The sequence below is a fragment of the Schistocerca serialis genome, chromosome 5 (assembly GCF_023864345.2).
Source record: "Schistocerca serialis cubense isolate TAMUIC-IGC-003099 chromosome 5, iqSchSeri2.2, whole genome shotgun sequence".
NCBI classification, from domain to species: domain Eukaryota; kingdom Metazoa; phylum Arthropoda; class Insecta; order Orthoptera; family Acrididae; genus Schistocerca; species Schistocerca serialis.
In genome coordinates, this window is record NC_064642.1 from 45,712,074 (window position 1) to 45,728,860 (window position 16,787).

General features: G+C 46.3%; 1 pseudogene; it reads right to left on the bottom strand.

The window, feature by feature from the left end:
* Positions 1-3,302: 3,302 nt before the first annotated feature.
* Positions 3,303-3,420, bottom strand: LOC126482603 (5S ribosomal RNA; annotated as a pseudogene).
* Positions 3,421-16,787: the final 13,367 nt, after the last annotated feature.

The window sequence follows — 16,787 nt, forward strand, 5'->3', positions numbered from 1 at the left end:
TCTTGATTACCGAATGAATGCAGCAGAGGAAAATTTTTTCTATAAAAAAAGCAATTACCAGACTACGAAAATCGTGGAAGACAATGTTGGGACCATTTTCGAAAACAGCCCAAAACTACGCAAAAAAAAGAAACAAGGATGTGCAAAGTTTGCATAAAACACGAAGTAAACGAAACGACGTTGGAAATCACGGATTGTAAAGTGGCTATACATCTACCGAAGTGCCTGCGAAACTAGGACACCACGCAGATCTATCAGTTTTTGGAGTTAAAGATATTTCCATATTAGAAATTCGTCCAGAGGGGAGCATTTTTTCTTGTAATTAAGATTTTTCGGTGACAATATCTACTTTTCGGCATCGTTATTCTATTCCTTCTGAAGCAGTCACCCGTAAAGGCGCCAAAGAGCACTGCTTATGTATAATAATTTACGTTTATACTAGCTCACAAACCCGGCAATGCACGTATTTTAATTTTGCCAATTTTCTATTATAAACAAAAATAAAAAATGTAATGTGTTTGCAGAATAAGATCGAAAAAAATTAATTTCATGTATTCTTGAAAACACGTTTGAAATTATGAAACAATTCCTCTAAGCTGGGTGCTTACATCGCGAATTTGTACGTCTCTAGGGCAACGCCATAGCTCTATAGACGGCTATTGTTTCCGCTTACAGCCGATAGCGTTTCGCAATTGCAAGCTATAGAAAGCGCTGCCAAGTATTACGGATTTCCTTGAGTAGAATGCAGGAGTGTCTTAGTAATAAAGATAAAGAATAAATATATTAAAACTTAATGCATGAGGCCCAATTTTTCATGAATCTCAGAGTTTAGGACGTCGCATCTCTTGATTGGTGTGTCGCACAATGATCTGATTTTATACGTACATTCAGCGGCATATGCGGATACTGACTGCAAAATGTTTTGCGAATAGAGTTAGTGGTAAAGAAGTGAAAATATTTAAGGATAACGCAAAATGCGGCAGTTTTTTACGCATCTCATTGTTTATGACGTCATATCTACTGAACTACAGTACGGTGACAAATTTCACGGGGTACCTCCTAATATCGTGTCGTATCTCCTTTTGCCTGGTGTTGTGCAGCATTTCGACGTGGCATGGACTCAATAAGTCGTTGGAAGTCCCCTGCAGAGATACTGAACCATGATACCTCTATAGCGGTCCACAGTTGCAAAAGTGTTGCTGATGCACGACTTTGTGTACAAGAACTGACCTCTCGATTACGTTCCAGATAAATCGATGGGATTCATGTCAGGCGACCTGGATGGCCGAATCAATCAATCGCTTGAATTGTCCAGAATGTTGTTCAAATCAGTTGCGAACAATTGCAGCTTGGTGACATGAGGCGTCGTTGTTTGGGAAGATGAAGTCCATGAATAGCTGCAAATGGTATCCAAGTAGCCGAACGTAACCATTTCCAGTCAATGATTGGTTCAGTCTGACCAGAGGACTCAGTTCATTCCGTGCAAACACAACCCACAGCATTATGGAGCCACCACCAACTTCCCCAGTGGCTCCTAGACAACTTGGATCCATGGCGCCTCTCTCGAACCGTACCATCAGCTTTTACCAAATGAAATCAGGAATCATCCGATCAAGCCCCTGTTTTCCATTCGGCTAAGGTCCAACCTACTTGGTGATGAGCCAAGGAGAGGCGGTGCAGGTGGTGTCGAGCTGTTAGCAAAGGCACTCGCATTGGTCTCTGCTGCCGCAGCCCATTAACAGCAGGTTTCACTGTACTGTTCTCACGGTTACGTTCGTCGTACTTCCCATATTGATCTCTGCGTTTATTTGACGCAGTGTTGCTTGTCTGTTAGCGCTGACAACTATTCAAACGCCGCCGCTCTTGGTCGTTAAGTGAAGGCCTTAGGCCACTGCGTTGTCCATGGTGAGAGGTAATGCCTCAAATCTGGCATTCTCGTCGCATTCTTGACACTGTGGATCTCCGAATATTGAATTCCCTAACGATTTTCGAAATGCAATGACCCACGCCGCATCTATCTCCAACTACCATTGGTCGTTCGAAGTCCGTTAACTCCAGTCATGCGACCATAAACACATCAGGAACGTCTTCATGTGAACCACCTCAGTACAAATGGCAGCTCTGCCAATGCACTGTACTTTTATACCTATTGTACGCGATATCACCACCATCTATCTACTGTCCCATGACTTTTGTGACTTCACTGTATGATATGTAGGTGGGTCTTAAGGCCACTGCGATCGTTGCCTGTTAGTAATGGATACGTGTATAAAAAAAAAATAGTTCATATGGCTCTGAGCACTATGGGACTTCACTTCTGAGGTCATCAGTCCCCTAGAACTTAGAACTACTTAAACCTAACTAACCTAAGGACATCACACACATCCATGCTCGAGGCAGGATTCGCACCTGCGACCGCAGCTTTCGCGCGGATCCAGACTGTAGCGCACTAGAACCGCTCGGCCACTCCGGCTGGCAACGTGTATCAAGTTTCATGAAATCGATCCACTGGTTTTGGAGAAGATATGGAAGAGACAGAGATACACATAGTCATACAAGGTTTGTCCAGAAAGTAATGCACTGAAATTTTTTTCTTCAACAGTTTTTCACTGAAAATAATGAGAACTACACACATGAAAGAATGGTGTTTCATCTGCAAAGCCTATTTTTCCACGTAATCTCCATCCTGTTCTATGTGTTACGGCGTAAAGTCAAGCGCCGGCACGCCAGCCAGGACGACAGAGAAGAGAAGCCTGTGAGAAGAAGTCAGCCAATCGCACGCTGACCGGACCTTCTTCCAGGACGACAACGCAACAGCAGTGGTCCCTATGTGAAGAGGCCATACGCGCCCGATCGACTGGTGACGGCCCAGTTCAATAGCAGCGTCAATGATAGGCAGTTCAGTAACAGCTTCAAGATCAGCGACTTCAATAGCATCGTCAACGCTAGTCACTTCGCTTGTACTCTCTGTGTGTCACAGACTTGGGACTGTCTATATTGAAGAAGAGTGATTATTTTGTATGTCGCCTTTGCATCCGACACATGTATGTAATTGCCAAAATTAAGTATTGTAATTTTATTATTGTAATAAACTCTCCTCCAGAACTGGCCATGAAGACCCAAAGGTACCGACCGGCCGCCGTGTCACCCTCAGCCCACAGGCGTCACTGGATTCGGATATGGAGGGGCATGTGGTCAGCACACCACTCTCCTGGCCACATGTCAGTTTCCGAGACTGCAGCCGCTACTTCTCAATCAAGCAGCTCCTCAGTTTGCCCCACAAGGGCTGAGTGCACCCCGCTTGCCAACAGTGCTCGACAGACCGGATGGTCACCCATCCAAGTGCTAGCCCAGCCCGACAGCGCTTAACTTCGGTGATCTGACGGGAACCGGTGTTACCACTGCGGCAAGGCCGTTGGCCATTATTGTAATAAAACTCATTGACACGGCTTGTTTGATTGTTTGTCTAGCAAACCGAGTATGCAGGTTTCCTAGACACTACACTATAGCCTTCCTCCAGCGTGAAACAAGGGCGTGAATGCCCTGTCGGTACTAATCCTTGTCCTCGTGGCGAAGCAGTGCTTCACTCCGTGAATCACCGCCCCCCCCCCCCCCTTTCCCGTCGTCCTCAAAACGTCTTCCACGAACGACATCTTTTATTGTCCCAGACAAGTGGAAGCTCGAAGGGGCTAGGTCAGAGGTCAGGGGCTTTAAGTTGTGACAGCCGTGGATGGTCTCCCCGACCGCTGCAAATCGTGCACCGCCTTCTGATGACCTCACTCTCCGTGCCCAGCGACTAACTGTACTTCTGTCGACAGCAGATACTCCATAGACTTTGCACAAGCGTTTGTGAATATTCTCCACAGTTTCTTTCTCTACAGAGAGAAATTCCACGACGGCACGTTGTTAGTAACGTACATCACCTACAGACGCCATTTTGCAACTGCCCTGCAACTACACTATCTGTCGGAAGTGACGGAAACTTGGCGCGCTCATTCAGGAGACGTAACGTTTCGCATTAGTAGCATTGTTTTCGGCTGAGAAAAAAAAATGCGGGGCATTACTTTCTGGGCAATCCTCGTACGTATACTTCTACAATAGGCCTTTCTATGGATTTTGAACTAATGCTTGAAATATTTTATTAAAATATATTTATAAAAAAGGAACGCGACTTATATGAGTGTTGCTCTACAAGACCAGTATAGCCGCAAAAATAAATAAATAAATAAATAGCGGATATCAGCATCTCGGCTTGCGTTGCGACTGTCTCGCGCATCACGCTGGTTCGTTTAAGGGGACCACACAGTGGTTCAGGTTGAAAAAAATCGATTTTCGGTTTTCATCATATTTCGATAGATTACGGTTTTCTTTAAGTACTCTGAAAAGGATTTTGCTGAATTTTTTTTTTCGAGCATTTAAAGAGCATTTTCCTACCACTTGTGTTTATGTGCCACGCCCACTTTTATGTCGCCTACTTTTCTGTATATATTTTGGATCTTTATATCCCCTACATTGTACGTTAGGGATATTTTTTATATCCGAGTCTGTTGGCTATCCTTGTAATGAAATGGTAGGCATTCTTTTGTTTCTGCTGCTTGTAAACAACACGCTTTCAAACACGCGGTTAGTTTTGTTCAAGTGTGATTGCGAGTAGTTGTTCCAGAAAACTTGCAGGTATACTACGGGCAGGCAATCAGGAGAAATAAAGAAAATCTGGAGGCAATGAAGAGAGATGTTTGGGCCATTTTCTTCCATAAGTCCTCTACTGATGATAAACCATTCATGGTTTGTGTCCATCAGGAGAAAATTCGTGGTGCAAATACAATAGGGCTCAGGCAACTGAAGAATCTTATCCTCATCAGCATTCTCTTCCTGCTGCTGTTATTACAGCAATTAATCCTATTTTAGGAGACTTGGCTCATCCTGACCTTCTAAGGAAATGTCTGCATGGGCAGACACAGCACCCAAATGAATGTTTCAACAGCATAATTTGGAACCGCCTTCCTAAAACTGGCCGGCCGCAGTGGCCGAGCGGTTCTAGGCGCTTCAGTGCGGAACCGCGCGACTGCTATGGTCGCAGGTTCGAATCCTTCCTCGGGCATGGCTGTGTGTGATGTCCTTAGGTTAGTTAGGTTCAAGTAGTTCTAAGTTCTAGGGGACTGATGACCTCAGATGTTAAGTCCCATAGTGCTCGGAGCCATTTGAATACTAAAACTGTATTTGTAGGCATGCATACAATCAAACTAGGAGTTCATGATGGTGTTATTACATTCAATTGTGGTAATACTGGAAAGTGTTGGGTACTGAAAAAGCTGGGAATTAATCCTGGTGAAAATATGATCACTGGGCTGTAACATTGCGATAAAATGAGGATAGCTGATGCAGACAGGTCTGCATCTAATATGGCCAAGAAAGCAAGACAAACATCCAGCAAGGTGAAAAAGAACCTGGAAGACCTGCTAGAAGCCAAAGAAGGGCCATCATATGCAGCATTACAGTTTTAATCAACTGTAAGTAACAAATTTCAAAAGTTTTTTCTTTACAGTCAATTTCCCGCAAGCTACAAAATGTTCAGTACATACGTCCCATTAGATCAGAAACTATCATAGATAAATGAATGAAATTTTCAGTCTCTGCATAACATAAAAAGCCACCTCTGGTACTACATTCATTAATACTCCTTCATTAGGAAGTTCACAAAAAAATATTTTCTGCAGAAAAACTTAATTTTTTGTTAATAAACTTAAAAAAGTATTTCTTAAAAACTATAAAATGGATAAAGTAAATTTTAGTAGAGTTGACTCTATTAGCATCATGTAACATACAGTAAAAATATTAAGGTCCTGCATCAAACAGTTTTTCAGAAATGGTCAAATACTTGCCTAAATTAACATGGGTTAGATTGGCACAGATTTCGTCAAATAAGTGGTACGTAAAAGTGTTAAGTGAAGCATCTCGTATACTTGAGCTCTCTACGTATTGCTCATGTAGGCACCACAAAGACAAGATGAGACATCATAGAACACACAGACATATTTAAGCAGCCAGCCTTCCTGCGCTCCACATGCGATTTGAGCGGGAAGTAAACCTAACGTTTAGTACAGTGCTGAGTATCCTGCGCCATGCACTTTACAGTGGTTTGCGGAATACGTGTATAGACACATACGTGCGTACGTGGCCGCACACCACAAGTGGAGCGCACGCAGCGGCTGTTTAATTGCAGCGAGCACCGCCGCATCCCTTTGGCGTTCTCGTCTCCGCAGCGCTGTGGTCCCGCCGCCGCAATATCCTGATTGTCGCTGCATTAACCGAGGCCGCCGTGGTAAAGGGCGCGCGCGCGCAGGGCGCTAAACAGGCCGGCGGAGGGCAGCGTATTTGCATATTATTGGCGCCGCCCTCAGGTGCTATTAGCGGGACGGGGCGACCATCGTCTGCAAAGCGGGCTGCAGGAGCGGAGCACTGCGCCCGCAGAATACCACACAGTTCGCTTCTCTGTGCGGGGGAGCCGCCGGTAGAAGCCGCACACCTCCGTCCCAGTCATTTTACGCGACACCGCAATGTTGCGTGCGTTTTCCTGTCGAGATCTCCCGCGCTTCAGTCTTACTACTTCAGTTCTGTACCGTTTTTGAGGCAGGCTTCTAACGAAACACAGATCATTGCATATCACACTGCGGAAAGAAATCGCAACACAAAGTAGGAGTTGTGCGACATAAACGAAAGTTGGTAGGCCTGTTCCTACATTTGAAAGATGATGTCTGTTCAATTTTCACGCTAGTTATGGGGACCCAAATCAGGTTTGCTTTAAATATTCTTTGTAACGGACGTGAGAGTTGGTTACCTTTGAGACTGGACATGGTGAGTTGATGTTATTCAAAAATACACTACTGGCCATTAAAATTGCTACACCACGAAGATGACGTGCTACAGACGCGAAATTTAACCGACAGCAAGAGGATGTTGTGATATGCAAATGATTAGTTTTTCAGAGCATTCACACGAGGTTGGCGCCGGTGGCGACACCTACAACGTGCTGACGTGTCGAAAGTTTCCAACCGATTTATCATACACAAACAGCAGTTGTACGGCGTGGCCTGGTGAAACGTTGTTGTGATGCGTCGTGTAAGGAGGAGAAATGCGTACCATCACGTTTACGACTTTGATAAAGTTCGGATTGTAGCCTATCGTGATTGCTGTTTATCGTATCGCGACATTGCTGCTCGCGTTGGTCGAGATCCAATGACTGTTAGGAGAATATGGAATCGGTGGGTTCAGGAGGGTAATACGGAACGCCGTGCTGGATCACAACAGCCTCGTATCACTAGCAGTCGAGATGACAGGCATCTTATCCACATGGCTGTAGCGGATCGTGCAGCCATGTCTCGATCCCTGAGTCAACAGATGGCAAGACAACAACCATCTGCACGAACAGTTCGACGACGTTTGCAGCAGCATGGACTATCAGCTCAGAGACCATGGCTGCGGTTACCCTTGACGTTGCATCACAGAAAGGAGCGCCTGCGATGGTGTACTCAACGACGAACCTGGGTGCGCAAATGGATAAACGTCATTTTTTTCCGATGAATCCAGGTTCTGTTTACAACATCATGATGGTCACATCCGTGTTTGGCGACATCGCGGTGAACGCACAATGGAAGCGTGTATTCGTCATCGCCATACTGTCGTATCACCCAGCGTGATGGTATGGGGTGCCATTGGTTACACGTCTCGGTCACCTCTTGTTCGCATTGATGGCACCTTGAACAGTGGACGTTACTTTCATATGTATTACGACCCGTGGCTCTACCCTCCCTTCGATCCCTGCGAAACCCTACATTTCAGCAGGATAATGCACGACCGCATGTTGCAGGTCCTGTACGGGCCTTTCTGGATATAGAAAATGTTCGACTGCTGCCCTGGCCAGCACATTCTCCAGATCTCTCACAAATTGAAAACGTCTGGTAAATGGTGGCCGAGCAACTGGCTCGTCACAATACGCCAGTCAGTGCTCATGATGAACTGTGGTATCGTGTTGAGGTTGCATGGGCAGCTGTACCTGTACACGCCATCCAAGTTCTGTTTTACTCAAACCCATGCGTATCAAGGCCGTTATTACGGCCAGAGATGGATGTTCTGGGTACTGATTTCTCAGGATCTATGCACCCAAAATGCGTGAAGATGTAATCCCATGTCAGTTCTAGTATAATATATTTGTCCAATGAATAGCCGTTTATAATCTGCATTTCTTCTTGGTGTAGCAATTTTAATGGCCAGCAGTGTATTTTTAAGGCGACAAAGATGTCGTTATCAGTACCTCCCTCAGTTTGAACGAGGTCTTTTAAGAGGGCCACGAGAAACTGGATTCCCTTCTGCAATACTGCAGAAATGTTTGGCAGGAATGTAGCCACTGTACATGATTGCTGGCAGCAGTGGTCACGAGAATATATGCTCGCAGGAAGAACGGGCTCTGAATGGCCACATGGGACTACCGAGAGGGAAGTCCACCGTGCCTTATGTACGGCGCTGGCGTATCATACTGCATCTACAGCAGCAATTTGACCAGCCATTGACACCACAGTGACACACGAACTGAAGCTTCCTGGCAGATTAAAACTGTGTGCTAGATCGAGACTGGAACTCTGGAGCTTCGCCTTTCGCAGGCAAGTGCTCTACCAGCTGAGCTATCCAAGCACTACCCACGACCCCTCCTCACAGCTTTACTTCCGCCAGTACTTCACCTCCTATGTTCCAAACTCCACAGAAGCTCCCATGCGAACCTTGCAAGACTAGCACTTGTCGTTCCCCAAGGTAGTGTTAAAGGCCCTCTGCTGTTCCTTATCTATAAAAACGATTTAGGAGACAATCTGAGCAGCCGTCTTAGGCTGTTTGCAGATAACGCTGTCGTCTGTCGTCTGGTAAAGTCATCAGAAGATCAAAACAAATGGCAAAACGATTCAGAAGAGACATCTGTATGCTTCGGAAATCGTCAATTGACCCTAAATAATGTAAAGTGTGAGGTCACCCACATGAGCGCTGAAAGGAATCCGTAAAATTTCGGTTACATGATAAATCAATCAAATTTAAAGGCTGAAATTTCAACTAAATAAATAAATGTCGTGTGATTAGGGCCTCCCGTCGGGTAGACCATTCGCCGGGGGCAAGTCTTTCGATCTGACGCCACTTCGGCGACTTGCGCGTCGATGGGGATGAAATGATGATGATTATGGCAACACAACACCTAGTCCCTGAGCGGAAGAAATCTCCGAACCAGCCGGGAATCGAATCCGGGCCATTAGGATTGACATTCTCTCGCGCTGACCACTCAGCTACCGGGGCGGACTAAATTCAAGTAAATACCCAGGAATTGCAATTATGAACAATTTAAATAGGAAAGAACACACAGAAAATGTGGGCAAACACATAGAACATGCAACAGATCTAGTAAAGAGACTACCTACACTACACCTGTCCGTCCTCTTTTGGAGTACTCCTGCTCAATGTGGGATCTTTAACAGATAGAATTAACAGAGTGCATCGAGAAAGTTCAAAGAAGAGCAGCAGGTCTTGTATTATCGAGAAACAGTGGAGAGAATGTCACTGATATGATTTGGGGTGGACATCGTTAAAACAAAGACGCCGTTCGTTGCGGCGGAATCTCCTCGCCAAATTTCAATGACCGACTTCCTCCTCTGAATTTTGTTGACGCCGACCCATAGGGAAAAACTATCATCATAAAATAAGGGAAGTCAGTCCTCGCACGGAAAGATTTATTTTTCGTTTTCTCCGTACGATGTTCGAGATTGAAATAACAGAAAATTATTGAGAAGATGGTTCCACGAACCCTCTGCCAGACTCTTAATTATGATTTGCAGAGTATCCATGCACATGTAGATGTAGCACTCCTGGAAGAAAGGATATTGCGGAGATGTGGCTTAGCCACAGCCTTGGGGATTGTTTCCAGAATGAAACTTCTGTCAAGTTTGGAAGTAGGAAACAAAGCACTGGCGGAGGTAAAAGCCTTGAGGAGAGGCCGTGCATTGTGCTTGGGTAGCTCAGTTGGTAGAGCACTTGTCTGCGAAAGCCAAAAGTTCCGAGTTTGAGTCACGGTCTGGAACACGGTTTTAGTCTGCCACGAAAGTTTTATATTAGTGCACAATCCACTGCAGACTGAAAATTCGTTCTGGAAAGAATCGTGCAGGCTGTGGCTAAGCCATATCTCCGCAATATCAGTTCTTCCCGGAGTGCTAGTTTTGGAGGTTCGCAGGAGAGCTTCCGTGAAGTTTGAAAAGTAAGAACGAGGTACTGGCGGAAGCACTGCAGCTGTGAAGGCGGGTACGGAGCCGCGCTTGGTTAGCTCAGTTGGCAGAGAACTATGAAAAGCAAAGATCTCGAGATCGAGTCTAGGTCTGGTACACAGTTTTAACCTGCCAGGAAGTTTCATATCGGCGCACACTCTACGGCAGAGTGAAAATTCACTCTGGACACAAGTCGGTTATTTTAAGGATAGCTCTGAGACAGACGCCCTGTAACGTTCGTTCTACCGACCCCAAACCACTGCGATCTGGGACTTCACTGGTGTCAAACGAGGACAGGTAGGAGGTCTGTCGTGTTTTCTGATGAAAGCTGATTCCCTGTTTTCAAATGTTCCTTTACATAGGAGAAACCAGGAGAATTGCCCCAATTTAATCCTCGTGCCACTGAAAAGATGAATGAAATAAGTATTTGTATCAGTGGTGTTGAGAATCAACTGAAATAGTTATGATTAAACAAAGCTCTAGGTCCCAGTGTAGTCTACAATGAATTTGCTGCTGAGTGAGCCCCTCTTTGAACTATAACCTATTGTAGATGTCTCAAATAGTAGTTGGAAGAAAGCACATATCACACCTGTCTACAAGAAGGGAAGCAAAAGTGATTCCCGAAACTACCACGAAATACCCATTACAACGATTCGTTGTAGAATCTTAGAACGTATTCGGAGTGCTAACATAACGAGATATCTCAAACAGAATGACCTCCATGCCAACCAGCACGGATTCCGAAAACATCGATCACGTGAAACACAACTCTCACTTTTCTCACGTGACATACTGATAGCTCTTGATCGAGGCTGTCACGCCAGTATTTCTCGATTTCAGAAAATATTTGACTCAGTAGCACACCTACGCTTACTGTCAAAAGTACCACCGTACGTGGTATTCGGTGAAATTTTTGAATGTATTAAGGATTTTCTGGTAGGATGCAGAGTCATAGTCGTATGTAGAAATAAGAAGTCTGCTCCAGGGAAGTACGTTGAGACCCTATTCCTGTTGTATGATAATGACCTTGCGAACAATATTAACAGTAACCTCAGACTATTGCAGATGATGCAGTTATCTATAATGAAGTTGTTATGAGCTGACGAAACGACAATCGTCCAGCCATAACTATGGCTTCTTTAATTGATAGAAGTAGAGCCATGTTCGTGTCACCCGAAGTACCGTTATCCAAGATGGCAGCGACGACGTCATCCAAGATGGCGGCCGTTACGTCATCTGATAACATCATCCAAGATGGCGGATTTTGGCTGTCAGTTTGAATTTTGGTGGGAAGTAGGTCACTTGGGCTACCTTCACTAACCTAAATCCTCCCCTCCCCTCCCCCAGAAAATGGTAGGAAGTTCAAATTCCAACAGAACAATGAAACACACCTCTACAAAACTAGAAAAATGGCGGGAAAAAAGGTCACTTGTGCTACCGCCACGAACCTAAGTCACCTGACCACCACCTCTTCCTAGAAACTGGCGCCAAATTTGATTTTTGGTGGTAAAGAAAGGTCAATTTGTGCATCTCTACTAAGCTAAGCGGGAAACAAATCTCACCTCCACTAACCTAAGTCACTCAACCGCCACCTCTTACTAGGGATTGGTGGGAAAAGAAATCAGCCTGCACTGGGCTGATGGAGAGAGGATTGAGTGTACTTTACTTATTTTGGAACAATTTATTTAGGGATGGAGTAGATTTATTACACTGATACAAAACACACGCTCTGACATGCTTGGGGTCATGCCACACAGCCTACAGACATGCACACTACTAAAAGACTCTGCAAATATGTTTGCTAATCATAAAAAATGGCTCTGAGAATTATGGGAGTTAACATCTGAGGTCATCAGTCCCCTAAAACTTAGAGCTACTTAAACCTAACCAACCTAAGGACATCACACACATCCATGCCCGAGGCAGGATTCAAACCTGCGACCGTAGCAGTCTCGCGGTTCTGGACGGAAGCGCCTAGAACCACTTGGTCACCGTGGCCGGCTTGCTAATCATCAACTGTGAAAATCATGCACCAGTCTTTATTTAAACAATTAGAGACAGCACCACCATCCAGTGTGTTCACCAGGAGATCCGTGCTCCAACTGACCTAGTACACAATACCACCACCAGAGGGCACTCCACCCAGGGGGCTCACCACTCTTTGGTGAGTACATGCTTGCTGACCACGGGGCCCCAGCCCTCGCAGCACTGCTTCTGTTTTAGTGCTGCTTGTTTCCTCTTCTTCTGTCCTTTTCCCCTCTCTTGGGGAGATGTCTTGGCCTCCATGGGCTCTTGAAGCTCATTTGCATTGCTTTACTTATAGGTCTCTTCTCTCTTGTATTGCTCTTTCCCTTTACTGTTCTTTCCCTGTGTCGCTCTTTCCCTACACTGCTCTTTTCCTGTACTGCCCTTTCCCTGTCATGCTCTTTCCTCGTTTTCCTCTGTCCCTGTTTGCTCTTTCCCTGTTCATTTTTCCGCTCTTTCCTTCTTCCTTTCTTTTCTTGTTCTGCTATTCCCTTGTTCTGCTCTCCTTTTCCTCTGCTGTGGCGTTTGAGGCCGTCCTTCCTTTCTTCCTTTCCTTCTTATCTTTTCTTCTCCTGCCACCCACGCATTTGACATGTAGCAGGAGAGTGGGTAACAGGTAGTTCCCAGCCCCAGGTTGGCATTTAGGGCCCACATGTGCCCCCTGGTACCAGCCAGGCCCAGGGAGGTGTGCTTGCCTGAGCTGTTACCTTCGTCCTCTGCCAATTGGTCCCTCCATCTGTCGTTCGGGAGGTGCGACCTAAGGTGTGGACAATCACCTAAGGTGGGACGCTCCCCTCTGGAGGGCCCCTACTGGAAGGAGTGTGCCATCAGAGACACTGGCACTTATGGGGGACTTCTTCCCAATGACTTATTTTCCTTCTCTTTCTCTGTTTCACATAAAAGTAGAAACAGGCTCCTGCCTCAATGTCTCTTCCTGTTATGCGTCGATATCTAGTAGTCTCACAATTGGACGAAAACAAGACTTTTGCTTCTGTAAACCCCTTTGTTATACAGAAAGGTGTGGATGGCATCGCTGGCCCTGTGAAGTCATGCTCTCATCCCTGCGATGGAACACTGCTTTTGGAAATTGATAGTGCTCTCCAGGCTCAGAAACTACTCAAGACCCAAACCCTCCATGAATATCAATAAAAGTGGAGGCTCACAGGACATTTAACTCGGCCGGCAGTGTTATCTACACCCAGCTGTTGGATGGCTTGACGGAGGACGAAATAAACAATTATCTATCGGATCAGGGAGTTACTGCTGTTCATAGAGTTATGAAGATGGATGCTGCCGATTTGGTGCCCACTCACACATTATTCTTGACTTTCGATTGTTAACGCTTCCTACCAAGATGAAGGCAGGCTATGAAGTCATCTCCGTGCGCCCTTACAGTCCCAATCCATTGAGGTGTTACTACTGCCACCATTTCAGTCATACCAGCATGTAATGCAAAAAAGTGGCCAAATGTGTCACTTTTTGCAGGGATGCACAGGAGGGCGCCTGTGCACCTCCCTCCCCCCACTGCATTAATTGTCATGGAGAACGTGCTGCTTCTTCTCGTTCTTCTCGCGTCTATCAAGACGAGCGGACTGTTCAGGAGATAAGGGTGAAGGAGAAGGTACCTTTTCATGTTGCCCGGAAACTGTTGGTGATCCGTAAACTGAATGTCCCTTCGTCTGGAAGCTACAGCACCATCTTAGCCTCTCCCCGTCCCACAAAAAACATGGTATGCAAACTTGTGACTTACAGTTCAGTTCGATGGTGGCAAAGTCGCCTCGCCTTCAAGCTGACACTCTGTCTCCACTTCCCAGGCTGTAGGTTCTGCTACGCATTCTTTGCCCTCACCGGTGAAGACAGTTGCAATGCAACCAGCGAACCACCAATTCAAAAAGGGTTATTCCCAGGAAGATTTCTTGCATACCTTAAGTTCGCAGCCGTCTGGCTCTACTGCCAATCGCCAAAAGCCAAAACCATCATCCAAACGCAGTCTTCCCCCTCTCCTACTCGCCGTCCCTCTTATACTCGTTGGCCCTTTTCAACTGACCGACACTGGGGAAGCCCCATTGATCCCACTGAGTTGATGGACGAAGATCTTCCACCTGTGGATTCCAATGGCCGTCCTCCCTCGAGAGCTCTCACTAAGCGGCCATCAAGGTGAGTTTCTTCTTCATTGTCCGGTGTTCCTAACTTTTATGGCCCTTTTACAATGTAATATCTGTGGCCTTCGATCTAACAGGGTGGACCTCCAGCTGCTCCTGCAATTGCAGTGTCTGCTTGTAGTCTGTCTCCAAGAAATGAAGCTCCGTCCTTAAGACCATTTTTCTCTCTCCCATTTTACTTTGCTTCGGATGGACCTTCCCCTCAGGACAGGGATTCCTGCTCATGGTGGGGTCATGCTGCTTCTACGAGATGATGTTTGTCATCATTCTATCCCCTTGCACATCCACCTGCAAGCAGTTGCTGCCCGTGTTTTCCTTCCCGAATTTAACTTTTCCCTCTGCACCATTTATATCCCTTCGTCTTCAGCTGTCACTAGGGCAGACCTGATGCAGCTTGTTGCTCAGCTTCCTCCACCCTTTATGATCCTCGGTGACATCAACGCCCATCATCCTCTTTGGGGATGTGTGCCTTAACATTGCCGAAGCCATGTTCTCTCTGAATCCACGCACACTTATTCCTATTTAGACCACTCGATATGCTCTCCCCAGCTCGCTCGACATCTCGAGTGATGTGCTCTTTCCGATACTTACTCGAGTGACCACTTCCCTTGTGTGACTCGCCTGTACAGTCATACCCCACCACAGCAGCCCGCTCATTGGAAATTCTCTCTTGCTGACTGGAGGCTATATTCCTCCTTGGCAGTCCTTGACGAACGGCTGTTTCCCAGCTGTGATGATCAGGTCAAGCACCTCGTGGATGTTATTCTCTCGGCTGCCGAATCCTCTATCCCTCGTACTACTACTTCTCTCCATTGGGTCCTGGTCACTTGGTAGATTGTGGAGTGCGGCAATGTGATTTGTGCCCGATGACGTGCGCTTCATGTCTTTCCCCGTCATCCTACGTGAATGAACTGCATTCGCTACAACCAACTATGTGTGCGGTTCCACCGCACTATTAAGGAAAGCAAGAAAGCATGCTGGGTTTCCTTCACCAGTTCGTTCAACAGTTTTACTCCGTCCTCTCTCGTTTGGGGTGGCCTTCGCTGGCTTTCTGGGACTACCACCCACTCCCCAATCCCTGGTCTGACTGTGGCGGGAAACGTCACAGTCGACTCTGTAGATGTTTCCAACGCTTTGGGCTAGTAATTTGCGGAGGTTATAAGCTCCACCCACTATCATCCTGCCTTCCTTCCTCAGAAACAGAAGAAGGAGGCTCGTGCAATCTCTTTTCTCTCTTTGAATCGAGAATGCTACAATACTCCTTTTACAATGAGGGAGCTTGAACGTGCTCTCTCCTCATCCAGCTCTTCTGCTCCTGGGCCTGATTCAATCCACGTCCTCATGCTGCAGAATCTTCCTCTTGCAGGAAAACGCTTTCTCTTCGATACCTACAACTGTATTTGGACTGACGGTGTATTTCCCATGCTTTGGCATGAAGCTATTATTGTTCCCCTACCCAATCCTGGTAAAGATAAATCCCTTCCTTCCAGCTATCGTCCAATTTCCCTTACCAGAAGCGTTTGTAAAGTGGTGGAATGCATGATCAATGGTCAATTGGTGTGGTGGCTGAAGTCACACGATCTTCTCACTAATGCTCAGTGTGGGTTCCGAAAGTGCCGCTGGGCGGTTGATCATCTCGTCACCCTGTCGACGTTCATCATGAATAATTTTCTGCAGAAGGGACGAACGATGGCCGTTTTCTTTGATTTGGAGAAAGCCGATAATACCTGTTGGCGGACAGGCATTCTACGTGCTTTGCACACATGGGGCACTTTCATCTGGGAATTTTTAACAGATCGAGTTTTCCAGGTACATGTGGGTTCCTCCTTATCCCACACCTTTTCACAGGAGAACAGGGTGCCTTAGGGCTCCTTACTGGGTGTCGTCCTCTTCGCCATAGCCATCAACCCCATTATGGACTGCCTTCCAGCTAGCATTTCCAGTTCTCTTATCGTTGACGACTTAGCTATTTATTGCAGCTCCCAGCGGACGTGTCTCCTGCAACGCCGTCTTCAGTGTTGTCTGGACCATCTCTATTCGTGGAGTGTCACCAATGGGTTCCGCTTTTCTGCTACCAAATCCGTTTGTGTCAACTTCTGGCGGTACAAGGCGTTTCTTCCATCTTCCTTGCGACTGGGTCAAAATGCTCTCCCGTTCGTGGGTGCAACGAAGTTCTTAGGGCTTATGTTCGATAGGAAACAAAGCTGGTCTCCCGACGTGTCCTACCTCGCTGCACGCTGCACCCTGTCCCTAAATGTCCTTTGTATATTGAGTGGTATCTCTTGGGGAGCTGATCAGACAGTCCTCC